This window comes from Rhagoletis pomonella, unplaced genomic scaffold (assembly GCF_013731165.1).
Source record: "Rhagoletis pomonella isolate Grant_MI unplaced genomic scaffold, Rhpom_1.0 Rhpom_scaffold_00013, whole genome shotgun sequence".
Lineage (NCBI taxonomy): Eukaryota > Metazoa > Arthropoda > Insecta > Diptera > Tephritidae > Rhagoletis > Rhagoletis pomonella.
The window spans coordinates 2,493,393-2,512,854 of record NW_023458567.1 but is presented as its reverse complement, the minus strand read 5'-3'; the positions used below and the strand labels follow the sequence as shown (position 1 = coordinate 2,512,854).

General features: G+C 35.8%; 1 protein-coding gene across 5 annotated transcripts in view; it reads right to left on the bottom strand.

Annotated features, from left to right (window-relative positions):
- LOC118748472 (cytospin-A) overlaps nucleotides 1-3,649 on the bottom strand; it is a 23,422-nt gene extending 19,773 nt beyond the window's left edge. For 2 of the 5 annotated variants that reach the window (XM_036482932.1, XM_036482931.1), the window contains exon 1: nucleotides 3,499-3,638. The gene's annotated coding sequence lies outside the window, so the exon portion shown is untranslated. Of the gene's footprint in view, nucleotides 1-3,484 lie in introns of all 5 variants that reach the window. The other 3 variants (XM_036482933.1, XM_036482930.1, XM_036482934.1) reach the window with 3 other exon arrangements.
- Between the last annotated feature and the right edge of the window lie 15,813 nt (nucleotides 3,650-19,462).

Below are 19,462 nucleotides of genomic sequence, written 5' to 3'. Positions count from 1 at the left end.
ACCGAACTGAGGTTGCCTTGCAATCCATAATCGACTCATTAAATTACGATGGCGCCTCTAAACGGCAGAGGGAATTTGTACATACATAACTAAAGCTGAGTCAGTGCTGTTTTAGATTGCGATTTAATTCGAAAATCGTGGCCACACGTACATATGAATGCACTTTTTTCTAAGTTTGAAAATTTCATTAAAATTTTCCAGCACAGTTTCGAAATTTCCCCATTTGGTAAGCGCAAAGAAAAGATTGCACATAATTTCTGCATTTGTTTTTTCAGCTTAAATTATTTATTGCATGCTAACAAGCGCTGTTGGTAATCGAAACTCCATAGGCAAGTGCAAATAAAATAAAAAATAAGTACAAAAAAGTATAAATATGAATGAGCGAGCTGGGTGCTCAGTTGAAGAAGAGAAGGGCCAGACCAACAGGTGACTGGCATAAAAAAATGTGTATATAGGAGTATCAACGTTTACATATATATTTCATACATCAGTATTAGTGCTTTTTTATAACACATAGACTCGATCAACAATAATGATCGCCAATGAGCTTTGATTCAACGAGTAAAAGAGCGTGCCCAAAAGGGCAAGGAAGAGCGAAAGGCGAGTGAGTGACAGCTGTTGTTTCACAGCTGTTGCGCAGAAGTGATTATTTATTTTTACGTAAATGAAGTGAAAAAAAATAATTATTTTCCACAACTTTCAGATATTGGACTGCTAATTTTGTGTGTGAGAAAGATGATTTGACTACATATACATACATAATAGAGAAACCACAACTGGCAATTCTTGCAGTTTTTTTTTAATGTTTTCGTGACTGGATTGCCATGCGACAAGTAAGAAAAAGATGTTCCAGAATTTAGCGGACAAATTTAAAAAGTTTTAAGTTGTAAAACTTTGGTTCAGAGAAACATATGCAACTGTAATAACTGGTTAACAGAAAATCGATCCTTAATTTTAGGCAAATACACAACACAGTGTTATGTCTGCATAGACGGTCTCACATGCCGTCTGTGTAGAATCCAAAAATTTAGATTCTAGTCACCGATGCGCAGAGACCCGACTGTGGTGTGGAGTGTAGACGTGCGCGGATACAAATGGAGCAATATAAAAAATTTCTCGTAAAATTCTTTAAGACGGTATTTTTTTGTTTAGTCTGTAGACATGGTGTAAGGCGAGTTGCGCTGTAAGCGCATTGCGGTGAAAGTACTCGCGATGCGCAGACATACTGTGCAGTGTATTTGGCCTATTACACAGCTAAGCTTTCAGTTTAGCTGTACCGGCAAATGTTTGCGCCTTTGAAAATTGTGGCTATTTAACTTTTTTCTTTTCAACTTTTAACAGTTCCATGTGATATTTGTTATCTTGCATGTGCAAGTACGTATGTACATATGTATCTATAGTATTTTTCATTGGCAACCTCAGTAGTCACATGTCATGTGCTCCTCGTATGTGTGTATGTATGTATATGTCATCTACATACATATGTATGTATATATTTATGTAATTTGTAGCTGCCAAGCTCAGCTCGACCCTCAACACTGCTACACACGGCAGGTGGGGTATGCGGAGAGGTGGACATGGGGTTGTCACATTGCTAGCGAACAGAATATAGAGTGCGTACTACACAGAGAAAAAAGCACCTAATAAAATGGAACAAAACTAATAAGATACATATCTCTACGGTTTTTCGTTAAGAAGATATTCCTCTTGCTTCCAGAGGGAAAACTTTTTAATAAAATCAAAAACAAATCTTTTGCTTTTTATAATGTTGTCTAATTAAATGCAAAAAAAAAAGAAATTGAAAAAAAGTTCACGCCGACCCGTCCTCGAACCCGTGACTTTCTGTTTGGCAGTTTACAGCTCTACCTAGTCGGCTACGGTGGTCGCCTTACCGTCCGTATTCTATTAATTACAATGAATTTAAGATAAATTCAAGAAGACATCACATGAAAGTAAGAAGAACAACTTTTCAACAAATTGAAGTATACATCACATACAATTAAGAAGTATTTTTCATGAAACACTATTACACAGGTTTGTTAAATATTTTCTGTAGCAGCTAGTGCACTAGCAGCGAGAGCGTAAACACAAAATTGAGATAAAAAATAAAAATAAATCAATATACATACTATGTATGTAAAATAAAATAAAAAATACAAAAATAATAAAAAATAAAAAAGTAAGAAACAAGGCCCGTTCCACATGATTTGAACCCACGACTAAAAGGTCGTACTCGCATCCGTTAGGCTAGAACATCTATTGAGAAGACATGGAAAACATACAATCTTCAATTCATTGTCTATTTATTCAAGAAGAATTTACACATAAAATCTCTATGGAATTTTCTTAATTTTTTCGTCTGTTTACCCCATAGCCCAGAAACTTTTCATGCGTCATATTTTTCTCTGTGTATACATATAGGACGTTTGTGTCTAGGGAGGGTTGTTGTTTTCTCTGCAAGTATTTCTTTGATCGTGGGGTGGCTGTTAAAATACGGCATTAAGGGTATTTTCGCAGTCTTGCAAAGCACGGTTTGCGCGGTTTGCAAAGGCTTCCCATGCGTAATCCGGTTTTTACCGTGCAATCCGTGCAATTTGTGCACCGCGCAAGGGCTTTGCAAGACTCAGAGAATACCCCTATTGAAACTTTGATGAACGAATGCAAAGCTAATGAATAATTTTATGTGTAATATTAGCAGATGATGCATTTTTTCTATGCCATAGAAAATAAGCAATTCTATGAATTACACATTGAGCACTCTTGAGTATTTTGCTATTGCATGACGCGGCTTCATTCATTATTTCCCCTCCTACGTGTGTCAACATTCATGTCACGCACACAACATTTCGCAATTTAAATGTTATGTAGATAGTAATTTTCGCAACCCTTTGAATCTTTTTTTTTTTAATTTTTGCCGTAAAAATTGACACATATGAGAAGTTTGACACTTGCAGATCTTCACCGCTTCAATTTATAAAATTTATTTATTTTAATTGCGTACTTTAAGAATTTGTTAACACTTCATTAGCATAAAAAATATCCATTTTGCCTCCGAACGCAATGAACGTAAGAAACAACGCCCGAAAGCAAGGGAAAAAACAAGTGAAAAACACGCGCACACAAAATTGAATGGCGTTGCACTGTCAGACGCTTTGACGTTTCGTCTTTTATGAGTACACGATCGTCGAAAATGAAGCAGAAAAACCCCATATCAAGCAAAGTAAAGCAAACAAGTAAGAAAAACACTGAAAATCGTAGTAAGTTAAATATGGGTAAGCGCTAACGAATGGCTGCCGTTGCTGGCTTGCTTGAGTACTCGCTCTACTCGAGACGGGCGACGACTCGGCGACGAGCAAAATAAACCGGTATACAAAATCAAAAACACAAACAACAAGCGAGAAACACCAACAATCGCAAATAGCACGACAGCAATTTTACAACAAAATTAAACACAACACTGATATCTATATACAAACAAAAGTACATGTAATTTAGTACTCTATGTGTAGCGCAATGCGTGACCGTCATGATCAACAATAAAATCGACCGTACGACCTACTCTCGTTTGTTCACACAACCGCTCAACCGCTCGCTTATCCAACAACTACATTGCGACTACACGGCGATATCCGGTGGAAGCGTGTGGAGTACTCGCTGGATGTTAAACAACAGACAACAGTCCCCGCATCCAGCTATATACATATAGATATACACTATACAAATATGCTCTTGGCAACTCGACTCCCAGCCGAACCATGCGGATGTGCCTGTATTGGTGTTGGCGTGGTACAGCTCCGACATCGGTGGTGAGAGCGGTATTGCCACATGTGTATAGCCAGCTGGGTTGATTTACATTAGGAAAAAATCCACAAAATCTCCAATTTCGTAATTTAGGAGCGATCCAGGAAAAAATTTTATAAAAAAATTGGTATTTACCTGAAATTCTACTCCTTTGCTTAACAAAAAACCTTACCGAAGCACGGTAGGGGTTTAAGTCGGTTTAAGTCTTTGGGACGGTTACAAATTTCTTTACAATATCTATTATTTTTAGAGGGATCCATTACAACGCTACTTAAATCTGAAGACCGCAAGTTTTCCAAAATAGGCCAATTAGTAGTTGCAAGCCGACCAGTTGTTTCCTAAATAGCAAAAACATACTCAAGTGGAGTATATGAAGCTCAGAGCAGACTCTCCAACGAATACAAGTTTCCTAAAACCATGAAGAGTGATGATCCTCGCATCGTAAAAACTGTACTGGCAAAACCGAGAAACTACCCTTATAAATGGTCTTAACTGTGAGACGTGATAAGAATCTTGCAATTTTAAGATCAACACTCAAGCGTCACCGTAAGAAAAATAACGTAGACACTTATTGGCGCCAAATAATATCACAACTCACAAAAAAATTATCACTTTAAGACTGAAAGGAATGAAATCGGATTTTGGAATTCATTAGGCTTACTTTGCTTATATATAAAAGAACGCTGCTCGTATCCCCTGTTGCTGTAAAAAATAGAATTCTCTTCGTAGATTATGGTGTGAGCAGCTATCAGACCAGAGCTTCTATATTTTTTGTAGGCGATACTCTGGGAAAGGAAAAATAGTATTTAAAGGTGTTAAAAGATGCTTTTAACCCCTCCTAGAAAACAGTGAGAGCCAATACGGCTACATTTTTATGCTAGACCTGCCACATAGCAAAAAAAAAAAATGGGCTCCCTCAAGTGGGCCCCGAATTTACCAAGATTAATATTTTTCAATGATACTCAGGCAGCACCGAGTTTTGTAGTCGAAAAGTACACTGTGTAAATTTTGTAGCAAAATTCCAAATAGTTTTTTTTTAATCAAGTATTGAAAAGTTTTGGAAATTTTTATTTTTCTTTGAAAGTAAGTGTCCGAACGAAACAATCTTTTTTGGCTGCAGATTTAAAAAACATTAAACTATACAATGAAATTATTTCTGTTACAAAAATATTTTGTTTTTGCTTTTCAATAATTTTTTATGAACAATTCAACATTTAAAACATTTGTGCGCCTCGTGGACGAAAATTTTTAACAACAACTTACATATGTAATAAACATTTCTGCATTTACTATGACAAAATGCGTGCATTTCGATATAGCTTGGTCGGAATGAATTTTTGTTTGTCAGCGTTCGGGCCCGACTTACAAATGGTTTCATAGAACGCGAATGAGTCCAACTGGGTAAACCCAGGCATGCAGTTATAACAAAAATTGGCAATGACAACGCGATTCAGCTCCACGCAAGCTACGGGAATGCGTTTCCAGTTATGGCGTGAGCTTACAAAATTAGTCCACCTATTTTAAGATTCAACAGTTGATTTATTTTTTTCTAAAACCACACGATCGTAACAATGAAGAAAATTTTCTATTGGCCCTTGGGATATTTAGGCAGAACTCTCCATACTCTTTTTGCCCTAGAGTTTGGGGGCCATAGTGAATATCAATAATAAATAATGCAACTTTGTTTCACAGCCTCAATATGGCAACACTGAGAGCGCATTGAATGCTCCCATTAAAATAAGAGTTGGTTAAGAGAACGCAACTTACTTAAGTTGGCAATTGGAATGTTAACACTGTTGCCAACTTAGTGCTTTTCGCACTAAATTTAGTGCTTTGGTACTTGGTGCGTTTTTTTGGTACTTTTTTAGTTTGGAGACACCAAAACTGTAAATCTGAAACAAAAATAGAAGTTAAATTTAGAGCAATTGAAAGCATATGTTTGTAAAAAAATATGTGGCAGCACTTTCAATCACGTCAGAGTTAAATACGGTAATTTGCCATTGCCTGCAAAAACGTCCACGTTGCTGGGATCAGATACTGCTCTTTAAACCTTTAATTTGGGCTGAATTTGTTATATTTTTTACAAATCGCTAGCTTAGAGTGAAAAGTTGCTAAGTCCACTTTTTATGAAAACTCATATTTTGATACAGGAAAGCAAAAATGCATCGTTTCGAAAAGGGTAAAGGTCCTTGTTCATGTTTTCTCGCTTATATTGAATGAAAGGAAAATTTGCTAAGTCCAAAAAAAGCTCCGAAAATTCGATAAGGCTAAAATAGTACGAAATCTTTGAATGTAGATCGAATCCCTTTGATTCGTATGGAGTTTGTCTTTGCTTTAAGCAGGCAAAATGTTGTATTCAAAGTTTTGCGAAATACTTGAAGAAAATGGCTATAAGAAGTTTTTTTCCTCTCCTGTACAATTTTCAAATAGGGACTTAGCAACTTTTCACTCTAAGCTAGCGAAATATTAAAAAAAGCACCTTCGACCGGCGAGCAAGAAACACTAATTTGAATCGGCATACCTACAATAAAATGTTGTATGCATACAAGTCCATTAAATCTTGTAATAAAAAATTTGGTGCTTTTTTCGAGAAAAACGCGATTTTTCTTGGGTTTTAGTACTTTTTCAAACTCAAAATTCAAAACTTGGCAACACTGCTAGTTAATGCATTTGAAGTGCATATGAGTATTTCGTACTTATTTAGGCATCGAAGTAAACATGGATTACATACTATGCAAATATGCACATGGCTGTGCAAGTCTGTTACTACTGCAAACAGCGGCGTTGGATAGCTGTTGCTTGTTTGTGATGGTTCATAGATGTTGATAACTACAGAAAGCATTAAGGATATTGCGCATTGGAAACAACAAAAAACAGTTATTCAAAACTTTAAATAATTAAGTTTAATGCCCAAAATGTGATTTGCTGACTTGGTTTTCGTATTCATTCAATCAAGCATTGCCACATCGCATGCAACGTAAAGACTGTTAACAGAAATCTTGTAAGTACATACTAAATACTGTTAATGGCAGACTTAAAAGTTCGCTGCTAAAACGATCTGCTGTTGATCTGCTCTGTTTCTAAATTATGTTAATAACGTAGCATAAAGAAATAACGAAAACAGAGCAGTGTTAATGCTCCGTTACGACACTGTTACTCCTCTGTTACGTTGCTTTACGTGGTTTACAGTAGCGGCGATGCAAAAGTGAGCAGATGCAACGTGATTTTACCAAATGAAAAATAGGGACAACAAAAAAAAACTTAAAAAGTGAATCAAGAAGAATGGAAACTAGCTTTATTGGATTGCTGATTTTAAGGCAAAATGAAATACAATTTGAGAAACTTTGAGAAAAAATAAACCAAACAAAAGCTGGCATCACTTTTGTGGCCAACAGTGTAATAAGGCATAACTGCATTGGAAGTGCAAAAAATTGTTAAAAAAGTTTTAATTTTTTCATTTGACTTTCTTTACCTTAACTACCAGTAAACGCTGGCTTTAGCAAATACATACCACGTCGACCGCATGATTTATAGCATTATTAATAACAAAATACCTTCGAATTCTCAAGCATGCAACAGTACCTACAGTGGTCGGCGCGAAAAAAAATGTAATTACTTGAAAGGGTATAAATTAAGTTTTAATTAAAACATTGAAAAACATACATACATGGGTAAACAAATCACGCTATTTAAATACATATTCATTAGACAGAGATATGAATGTAAATTATTTAAACAAGTATTGAATGGGAATTATATAACAATCGAAAATGATTAAAAAATATATATGTATATATGCATTTCTATAATTGTTATTGGTCTTTTTTTGTCGTGTGTAGCGCTATTATTAGTAGAACTTGCGGTTGGGAAGCAAGAATGACGTTTAGACAAGCACTAGAAAATGAAATAATTCATATGAACAGATGAATGCTTATGCATGTGCATTAGACTGCATCACCAAAAACCGGGATTAAAAAAATTTATTATATTTTAAGACTTCCACCAAAATATTTCGGAAAAATATTTGGACTTACGTGAGCTGGACCGATTTGAAAATACCTCCAAGAATCGAGTTTTTTTTATGAAAAAAAAAGTTTCTTAAAGGACTTTTTGGAAAAAATCTCCTCAGATGACGAAACAGTTTAAACTTTAAAAATCTGCATAAAAATATTCAAATTTTTTTTTTAACGGAATCATAATGGGATTTTTGGATGCTGTTTTTTAAACTTTTTTCAAAGATTTGTTTAAGAAAAACTTGAATAACTGGGCCAAAACTATACCGATATAGACTTGTGAGGTCCAGTGGAATCGCTCCCTTTTTATTTCTTTGCAAAAAAACTCATTCGCGTCCCAATTTTTTCTTTATCAAATACCAACACCTAACCTTTCTCCTTCATGCTTTGATTGAGCTTATTTGCAAAGAAATAAAAAAGGTGAGAAAATTTCTTTCCAATGATACCTCATAAGTCTAAATCGGTAAAGTTTAGGCTGAGTTATTCAAGTTTTGTTTAACCAGTTGAAAAACAGCATCAAAAATCTCATTATTGCGATTCCGTTGAACACTTTTTTTTAAATACTTTTTGCAAATTTTTTAAGTTTAAACTGTTTTGTCACCTAAGGTGATTTTTTGAAAGAAAAAAAAAACTTAAAAAAACTGTCTTTATTCACAAAAACCTAATATAAATATAATAGACTTTATAATACCGGTAGAAAAACAGTACCGAGTTTTTTTTGTATGTGGAGTGATGCAGTCTAATGTACATACGTAAGTATGTTTGCATGCCTGTAGTTGTTGGTATGTAGACAGCAAATAGACACAAAACTAGAAACAAAGTAATAAATTCAAATCAATTCGACTTGAATAAAAAAAATGTATGTGGAACACGTTTTGCATTTTAATTACTATTTGCATTTTATTCATATTCCATCGTGTGCACAGTGCAAGTAAAGGGGCGTTTAAATGCTTTTATTTTATGAACGCGAATGGACATGCAGTAGCTCAAGAGATTAATCGAAAGTACTTGAAAAGCTTGAAACGTTTACAAAATATTGTACATAATAAAACTATGTATGTTTTTCTAAACCAGTTTTAGCCGCTTTTTCCCAAAATTTTCGGAGTTTTTTTGAAATCGTGATTTTTTGAATATCGAATAAATCGAAGTTTTGTTCTCGATTAAACCGGGTTTTCCACTGTAAATTCATTTATATTTATTATTTTGTTGAAACCTCGCACACAACTTTTTTACCAATCTTGCTCGTAAATAAATACAGTCAAGTTCCCTTCGATGTTTTTTTTAAATTGGAGCAAATCCATGTACTTTGAAATCAACTGAAGAACATTTCGTTTGGCTGCATTCGCTTTAAAGTGTACGCTTTAATATATCTAAGCAAATATGCAGCTACGATTTAATAAAAAGTATTAAAAAACCGTAGAAATTTCAGCAAACAAGTGATTGAAGCAAATGTAAGGTTAAGGTTTTTCACAAGTAAGGAAAAAATCAGTTGATCGAAGAACTTTTAAATATTTCTTAGATCTTATGTTTGCTTTACTATCAATCCAAATACGAGTAACCTTGAACTGATTCCATTTAATTGTCTTTTGTTTAAAAGCCATACCTAATTTTAATAAATTTATTCCATTTTTTGCTTTCATTTCTAACTAACTGTAAGTGTTATCCAAACACGAAACTTAAAAAGCAAATATCCGGTCTAACTGGTTTTTTCTAAATTACAAAATTAAGAACCGTTTTTTTTTTTAATTATCATTTTTTCGAATAACTCGAAAACCGGTTTCGGCACCGCCCACCTGACGAGATCGCCCGAGGCGTGAATCGAGAAAATAAAAGAAAAACGTGTTTGGTTTTTAATTCTAAATAGCTGAAAATAGCCAATGCAATGTTAAGAAGAAATTTATATCATTCTTTAAACGATGACATCTGTGAATCGAATCGATTAATCGTGATCTCGCAATAATTTGTTTTTGGTAGAGTTTTTTAAGTTAAAAATCGAACCATAAACCGAAAGATTAGGGATTTGACAATCGTTCAATTCGACTACCGATTCTTAATTTTGTGTTTTTTTATGTTAGTTTATAAATCGATCCATGAACCAAGAGATTTTTGAATCGAATAATTCGATGTCCTGAGCAACAGCTAAATGCGAAAAGCTTTTATCTAACAGTGGTCGCCCCTCGGGGCAGGCAATGGCCGCGCTCCGAGTGTATTTCTGCCATAAAAAAAGCTTATCATAAAATCCATTTGCCGTTCGGGGCGCAGTAAAACTTTAGGTCCCACATTTGTGTAACAACGTTAAGACCCACACACCAAAAAATTCAAGAGAATCTCCGCCGATTAATTTGACTATCGGGCAATGGGAACCTCAGCAAAAAACATTTGCTTTCTCCTAAACCTATGAATTGAGTCTTGAACCATCTCAAATCAATAGTGAAAAAAAGTATTTAGTAAAGTAAATGTTCATGTATTAAAACAAAAAAATAATTAAAACGAAAAACAAAAACTTAAACTTAATAATAAAAAACTTAAGCACCAATAATTTGTATATATTCTTTTCTATGATACGCTTCTTTTTTTTCGAATAAAATGGGTCCGAGCTCGTATTTTTCATTTTCGATATGGCAAATCTACCACCTTACCGCCTACGAAAAATTCTTTGGAAGTTAAATTTGGACGCTGAAAAAACTACAGGCGACAGCTAAGTGGCATTAAAGGCGATTTACAAAAATTGGCATAAAAAAATATGAAAAATTAACAAATAAAAAAAAAAAATTAAAAAAAAGAAAAATATTTCAATATTTATTTTCAGTTGCTTACAAAAATGTCTCGCGATTGTTTCTTAGAGTAACTGTATATGCACATTTACTGCGATGCATAAATAGTTTCACAGCGGTATGTAGCTGTTGTACATACATATTATTTGTTATTAAATTGTTTTACGGCACCGCATATTTATTTTTTTATAATATATATATTTTTTTGCTTCAATTGCATTTATTAGCTTAATCAAAGCACTATTTTTAGCATATTGTACATGTCGACATATTTACATCCATACACATGTAAGTACAAATGCACGTAAGATTTTTTTATTTTGTAAAAAGAAACAGTTATAATTTATTTGACAACGCGAATGTCGCGTTCGCTTTTAATCTAAACGCTTTCTGTTTATGGCAAAAAAGTGACAGATATGCTTGTTTATTAATTAATTTATTGAATGAAAAATATGTATGTGTGGCAAGTTGGAATATTTATGGGTAAATATGGTGGGGAGCGGAAGAAAAAGTGCGGCTTATCGGAAGCCTTTCGAACTCTCTCGCCCTCGCTTCGAGTGTATCGGTGTAATATGCTTTCTGAAGTAATTCCTTCACATCACTAGGTTTTCTTGAAATATATCTATTCTTTTCGATTCTCTTGAGTCATATTCTTCTCACTAGTACTTTCTCCCCAATCCTCTACGCTGCCTGCTACGATAACGCCCACCCCTCACTTTGTAGTTGTTGCTGCTGCCGGCGACAATAAATAGAATATCTAATGCGACAATAAATTGCTCAAATGCAGCAACCGCGAAACAAGTTTCAATTGCAGCGGTGGCTGCCATCACCACCACCACCGCCGACAACAATGTAACAACAACAACGTCGCCGCCATCGGCATTTGCTTGCGCCGACGATGATCTGCGCATATTAATTACACAAATTAAATGGCTAGGTTTGAGCAATTGCATTTTCGCAACGAGAACTAAATACACAACCAACAACAAGAAGAGCAATTGCAACAAATTATGCGCGCAGCAGACGGCTGAGCAGCTATCAGGCTGAGATATATGTAGAAGCTAGAGGCGGCATTTAGTGACCACACCAAGCAGATTGCAAGCTCGTTGTCGGGTTGGTTGTGGGGTTTGTTTTTGTTGCTTTTATTAAGCGGCGATCAGTTAGATCATTGCGCATAGCGCTTGTGTGGCTTCAATGCTGTTGTTGCTGCTGCTGCTGCTGAGGGACGGACAGCTGTTTGTGCAGAGTTGGTGGAGTGTACGCCTACAAGGAAACACGCACGAGCAAGAGTCGGGCTGGCGGATTGGCGGTTTGGGACATGGACGGACGCGACCTGCAACGACGCATGCTTGCATGTGTGAGTGTGACAATGCATGCGAAGGGCAATGATCGCTTTCCCATTTATGGTTGGACTCTATGAAAAGAAAAGTTGTTAGTTGATAGAAAATAAAAATAGAAAGTGCAACAACAAAATTGCAAGAAACTAAATGCGGTGTAGATAGAATATGTAATAGAAGCGTCAAAAGAAAATATAATAGGCACAACGAGGCGGATAAGAGAAGTGTAACAGCCAAGATGGAAGAATTACTCTGTAGTAGTTGACAAATAAATAAGGAACTGGGGCCGTTTTGGGAATAAGTAGAGTCTTAACATTTGACTGTTGCCAGCAGCGATTTCTTCACTTACCCCTTGCTATGAGGAAGCGAGAAAAATCGCAGAATCAATGCCATAGCCGGACGCCAAAATGGAGCAGTTGTCAGCAAATGAGATCAGTGAAACTCCCTCTGATGGCTGAGCAAGGACCGCCTGTGTAATTCTTATTGTCTTAGAGGCTTGATCTTGAAAGACTACTACGGACCACTGATCCGGTAGGCTAAAAGAATTTCTCAAAACGGCATCCTACAGGCAAAGTTCTACCACAGGGAGATCTCGGTTACCGCCATGAGCTACCCGAGCGCTTATGGCATTAGGTTATGTGATTGAGTTATGTTCTTTGGCTTCGCAACTGGCGATAGGAGAGTTTTCAGGCAATAAAACTTTTACCTTTCCGATAACCACCTGAACATCAAAAGCCTTCTGGTCGCTTGACGTTTGATCTTATCCACCGAAGGATGCACTGTGAACAGTTGGCTTAAATAACTCGCACACTTTTTCGAGTCTGACGATGCCTCTTCACAGTATATGATTTCCATGTAGTGATGTTGTAGCGACACACCTCTAAGCCCGCCTGGGTCGGTTTATTCATCAATCGTTGTCCTCGATCTCAACTAACGGTAGTCCAAATAAACCAGCTGTTTCGACGAGGTCGGACCAGAGGGAGATGGGTGTTAGCTTATTGGAATTGATTTGACATGTGGAGAGGTGGCTGGTGTCATGGGAGGTAATCTCCACATCCAGTAGGTGGGGCTGTAGGTGGATGAATCTAAAGTTGATGGTACGGATGCCAAAATTTACGTACTCTGTCTTGAGACTTTTTGCCGGGCCGATATTGCTTCGATTACAGGGGCTTTCGTTTTTTTATCCGCATTATTATTTCTCTCTTTATTCTGGTTTCGCGAAAAGACGTGGAAATCGTTTGTAAATATGTAATGAATTAAAAGTGTCGTCAACGTTGCTACATATTCAAAAATATTAAGCCGTGATTCCGCCATACATATCCACAGGACACTCTCCTATTCTTGCCTCTGCAACAAATGCCACAAATCTCTGAACCCCTTCTCCATCCTTTCCATGCAATTATTTTCCCACTCAGTCTATAAGTTGATGCCACCACTTTCATCTTAGTGCTAGTTGCAGCGTATCCCATTCATCCTTTTACATTCTTCCTTCTGTATTCTCCCATGTACAGCTGGCCATCCTAAAACTGTGGATCACTGCAGCATGGCTAAACCAGCATTAACTGTGCGTTGCAATCTCCAGCCGTTCGCGATTTGCAAGTGCAATTAAATGCATGCCAGAGCGTGCGCTCACTTTTGCTATCTCGTCGTGTCACACTCTCGCGACTTTTCGCAAAGCAGTTCAGCTTTTTCATTGCATTTCATTTCATTGCATATTCTGCACACTATTTCTATTTGTATGCCTTTTTACTTCGCATTTATTTTTCTTCTCTGCATCGTTTCATTGGCATGTTTTTATTGCCTCACTCGCCTTCGCCGTCGTTGCAGAGGTTGTTGCTACTATTTTGTACTGTTATTAGTGGGATTGTGGGTATTATTAAATAGCTGTATCTCTAAAGTCTGCGTTGTTGTTGTTGGAATTATTGAAGTTCTTGCGTGCAGTTTTTACGTTGGTTGTTCTTTTACACTTTTTTGCTATATTAAGTATTCTATCTTTTTTACTGTTGTTGGTATTGGTGGCGATTGGTGCCGTTTCGTGTCGTTTGGGTGTCGATAGCAGCTCGCAAGTACCGCATTTGCAATGCATGCAATTTAAACGAATGAACAAAAGATAGAAAATATAGATTTCCATATTTGCTTTTTTTAATTAAAAAATTTATTTTAGTCTGCGGCTATTTTCAGCTATTTTCATGGCTTCAGGCAACCAGTTTTGCAGTTGGCTTTTTCTGACTGGTTTGCGGCAAAATTTTGCTACTGCTGTTTTTGCTGTTGTTGTTGTTGTTATTTATTGAAGTTCAGCAGGTTGCATTTGTCGCTTTTCGCCAACAAAAAAGGTAAACGGTCGCATTGCTGAGAGCATAACGGTTTGCCCGCGCGTAGTCGATTTTAGAAGCAATTCACACAGATTCGGACAAGTGTAAGGAGTAACCTCTGTGTTTTACTCTTGTACGAGTATCTATGAAATTTACTATACATAGAAGTTAAAAATTCGCTGTTGAGTAAAGTTTTAAAGTTCTCACATAAGCTCTAGTTTTGGGTAGTTCCTTGTATATAATTGGGTTATTGAATATATAACCGTATCGATTGTGCTTTCGAGATGTGTTTCTAATTATTCTTTACTCGTCACCTTACGATTTCCCGCTCTGAATATAGAACACCACAATTAGCCTCCGTGCCGTTTCGAATGTGTGGGTGGCGGTTCGTTACGAAGCAAAGCGTGGTTAGCATTCCAAGAGAAGCTGCTTCAAGTCCAACGCTCTTTCATCGTCAGCATCTGTGTTTCATCGTGGATGTGATATTCCGAGCACATGAGGTGCCAGCCAGAAGCCGTAGAAACAGCTAAGTCCTGCGAAATTTGGATATGTATAATTCCACTGTGTATTGCTTGCAAAAGCTCAACCGCGATGAGTTCTCTCGCAATGGTCGACGTATAGGTCATTCATCAGCAAAAACCGCAAGAATCGGATTTTTGAAACTTTATATATTTTAATTCGATTTTTATCAAAAAACAACAAAAATTTGGTTCGGAAAATATAAATAAATTAAATCGACCAAACGTCAAGGTATACTTATTTTTATGATTCGAAAAGATCCGCGTTCTTTCCTTTTTCAGAAAGAGATCGATTCCACCCATTTTTCATATCTCGTTGATGATCAGGAAAGAAGTATCACATGTATGCTGAGGTGGACTAAGTAATTCCACCCATTTTTCATATCTCGTTGATGATCAGGAAAGAAGTATCACATGTATGCTGAGGTGGACTAAGTAACTCTGTTCAGCAACCCCTGAATAGTTCGTCGAAGCCGTGGATTATCCGGATTCGACCTATGCAGGTATGTATTTGCTTAAAATGAGTACTAATCCCTTTCCTCTTATTTATTTTTGAATTTGCATTAGCCTATGGAAATCTTTGTAAAACATTTGATGATGGGACGTGTTCGGGAATTACATATCACTTGTGCGTAAATTTTCGAATCGTAAATAGTAAACATTAGACCAGAGATGGGCAAAGTGGCTCTCAGAAGCCTTTGCATTAGGTGCCGGCTTGACACATTTAGGTGCCAGATGAGGGGTGACGTTAAGAGCCAGCATGGAGGGGGAAGAGGAGCGTAAATATATATGATGCTTTTAATGTTTTTGGGGGTGTCCGTTTTCCCTGAGAACTGCTTTACTTAGTCTGCAGCACTTGCTGGCTCTTTCAGTGCTTTAAGAACCAAAAATCTGCCCATCCCTGAATTAGACCGTACCACCTTACAGGGGGAAAAAAAAACGTTCGCCTCATACCTTTCGGCACTTACAATCGGATCTTAAAGTAGGACAAATCGATGTTTTTGTTTTTTTTTTTTTTGTTCCAAACGTCATTTACGCTAGGGTGATAAGAAACCCGAGATCTGGTGTGTAAGTATGTACTACTTATTTTTCACATCGCTTCGTTTAATAAACTAATTCGCTACCAAAGCCGACTAATTTTACAAATCAGCTGTAATAACCATTTTTGCATTTTCATTGCTTTTACTTTGTCAAAAAACTTGTGTAACAAAATCCACTCGTGGAACCAGCGATCTAAATCCAAAGAAATCAACAACAACCATAGCAAACTACATACATACAAAAGTATTATAGAAAACAATGTGAGCCAAAGTAAACAACCGATGCAAAGCAATTGTCGTAGGTAGTGGCTACAACAACAAGCAACTACAACAACAACATTTAGCACAATAGCAACAGCAAACAAAATACACAGAATACGAATGCAAATGCCAGGGATCCCAGGATTAGTCTCGGGATTTAGATATTCATTACTTTTCAACAACCTAAATCGAAAAAAGCGTCTATATTGTTTGAGAAGCTCTCCTACCATGAAATAAATAATAAATAAATGGGTTTGAAACCTACTTTTTTATTTAAGGTAGCGTTTTTATTTTTTCTCTCAGATGTCAGGATTTCTTTAAAGACTTCGTAAATTTAATATGATTAATGCCAAAAATTGTTTAAAAAAATCAATGCAATGTAGAATAAAAAATGGGTACCAAATGCAAGAGGAAATTTCTTTAGAATTTACAAAACATAAAATTTTTTGGATCCACAAGGACGAATAGGTTGATAAAGTCCTTAACATATAATTTTTTCAAAAACAAATATTGCGAAATTTCAATGATAAAATTTTAAAAGGACAGTTTAAATACTTACCAGTCCTTCTGCACCAAAAACTTGAATCTGCTTAAATTTTACAGGATTTCCTCTTTAATTTGATACCCACACTTCTTCTCTAAGCACATTTCTTGGATTTTTTAAATCATTTTTGAATTACTGACGTAAGAGTGAAATACTAAAAACGCAATTTTACTATATTTGGCCCGTGGTTTCGCGAATATTTTGATATTTGTGTTTAAAATGTATTATTGCGCGGTGTTATTATATATGTATAATGAGCTAGACATTTATAAAAGAATATTAATTATTAAATAAAAAAATGAAATATAGCCAATACTGGTCAAGAAAACAAATCCTGAAAATCCCGCGATTATTTGCCAAGAATCCCGGGATTTTTGGGACCTTAAAAAGGCCGGGATCTCGGGATGCCGGGATTAACATTCCTAGTACGTATGTATAGTAACGATTATGTATAACAATTGCCTTTGCTAGCCATTGCAGCAACAACAGCAACAAATAAAAGAACAAAACATTGTGCAATACTATACCAACAATGGAAATAAGAAATCAAATATGTGACTGCTTGCATTGGAGGAAAAGTAACTGAGCTTGCGGCTATGATATTACAGACACTGGCAACAGTTCAGTGGAGCGAGTCAGTCTGTTTGTGGGCTGTAGGGCGGCGAATCGGGGTGGTTGCAGTGAAGAAGTTACACACAGCAGCACTGAAGGCGAATTGAAAAAAAGCATAAATAAATAAAATCAAATGCGAATATGCGCGTGTAGCTATAAACACACTATGCTACAAACATGGGTGCAAATTGAATAAAAAAAAAATGCAAAGCAAAATGCGGGCTGTTAAGAAATGTTAGTAAACATACAAAGGTATGCACTTATGTACATATATCCATACATACATATGTGAATCGAGGCAAAATAGGCGAATCGCAGCACAGTAGCCGTCGCGTCTGTTGCCTGCTAGTTTGTTGATCACTGATCTTTATTACAAATCAGTGGCGACGCAACAGATCGATTGCAATCAGCAGAGTTGGCCAATAGCGTGAGAAGCATTGCGAACTGGAGGAACTCGAAAGGCGCTGCAGAGGGTGGTGAGGAGTTTACGGTAGCAGAGGGCGAACACAACAAAGATAAATATTTATACTTAAATACATATGTATGTATGTATGTAGTAGAGTGAAATAAATTGAAATAAAAACAACAAATTTATTTTCCATGTGCTGCACTGTTTCAGCAAAATAAGCCTTTTTACGCTGTTTTTACCTTCCTTTATTTGAAACACTCTTTCATTTAGAACTTAATACGAGTATGTATGTATGTATGTACATACAGTTGCGTTCAACTAATTAGCACAGAAATTGACAACAATATTGTTTTCCACTTACGTTTATTTATTTACTTTTAATAATTCTCATTTTAAATATAATTCAATCTATAACAGAAACCACATAAATAAAAGTTTCAAAGCTTAAGACTTCAACAAATTGTCATCAATGCAATGTCAAATTTTTAATCAGAATATTTAGAAAACTTTCGGTTATGCAGTTTTGTAGCCCATTCAATTTTAGTCTAAAACATTGCAAGTTTCAAGTCGCTATTTAAAACTTACCGTTGACTTTTAAGATTTTTTTTTTTTGTGGAGGGTGTTGCGTTTTTTTTACACAAAATAAAAATTATTAGACTAAAATTAAATGGGCTACATAACTGCATACTCGAAAATTTTCTTAAAACTCTGATTAAAAAATTGGAAATTTTGATGACAATTTTTTAAGTTCGATTAGTTTTTTTTTTTGGAAATTTGTGCAAGCTCTGAAACTCTTACTTATGTGGTTTCTGTTATAGATTGCGTTATATTTTGAATTTCGGTGCTAATTAGTTGCGCGCAGGTGTACCTACATTCTATTGCAGAAACTTGTTATGCCTGCACGCTTACCAAACTGGTTGTTGTTGCAATGATTATCTTGTCGTTGTTGTTGTTGTTGCTGCTTAGCTTTTGCTCTTGTTCTTTGCAAGATGGGCAAAATGCATGACTACATTGTTGCTGTTGTCGCCTAGAGCATTGTTATCTTTTTTAAAGCAATATTGTATGTGCAACATAATACTACAGCGCAGTTGTTGTTGCCATTGTTGCTGTTGATGCTGTTTTTTGCTGCTGCTGTTGTTGGCTGTTGACGCACAAAGATGTCTCGTCGTCTAGTTTTACAAGTTTATAACAACAACAAACAAGTAAATTATCCACTTTACTAGCGTGGAAAAGAATAGAGCAAAATATGCTGCATTTGAGAGCAAAAGAAAACTAAGCGGAGAATAAACACAGAAAGATATGCATACGCATGTTTGCATACATGCATGCAATATTTGTTGCTGCAAGTAAATTTGTTATCTGAGAAATGTTTGAACAATTACTAAACTCGGATTAAATTTACAACTAAACTGGCATCGAAGCTACGATACAGCTTATCGCATTTCTCGACGAATACTCAAAAAACTGCTAGCGTACGAAAAAAGTACTGATTTAGTATTAAAAGTAGTAGTATTAAACTAGTACTAAAAGTAAAAAAATTTTCCACTAAAAGTTCGCCAAACTGCTGCAAAGTCCCTCAAAGTATTTCAGTGAATTTCGAAGAATTGCTGCTATTTTCTATATAGTACTAAAAATATACTAAAGTTTTTTTATACGCATTGATCGATATAAAAATTACGAATTAGTACTAAAAATGTACGGTTTTACGTACAAAAATGCACTGATTTAACACTAAAAAATTAAAGTGTACTCAGTTATTACGAAACTTAAGCAATTTTTAAAACACACCGGTATACACCACTTTTGAAGAATTTCCCAAACTTTCAATTGACTAATAAGTT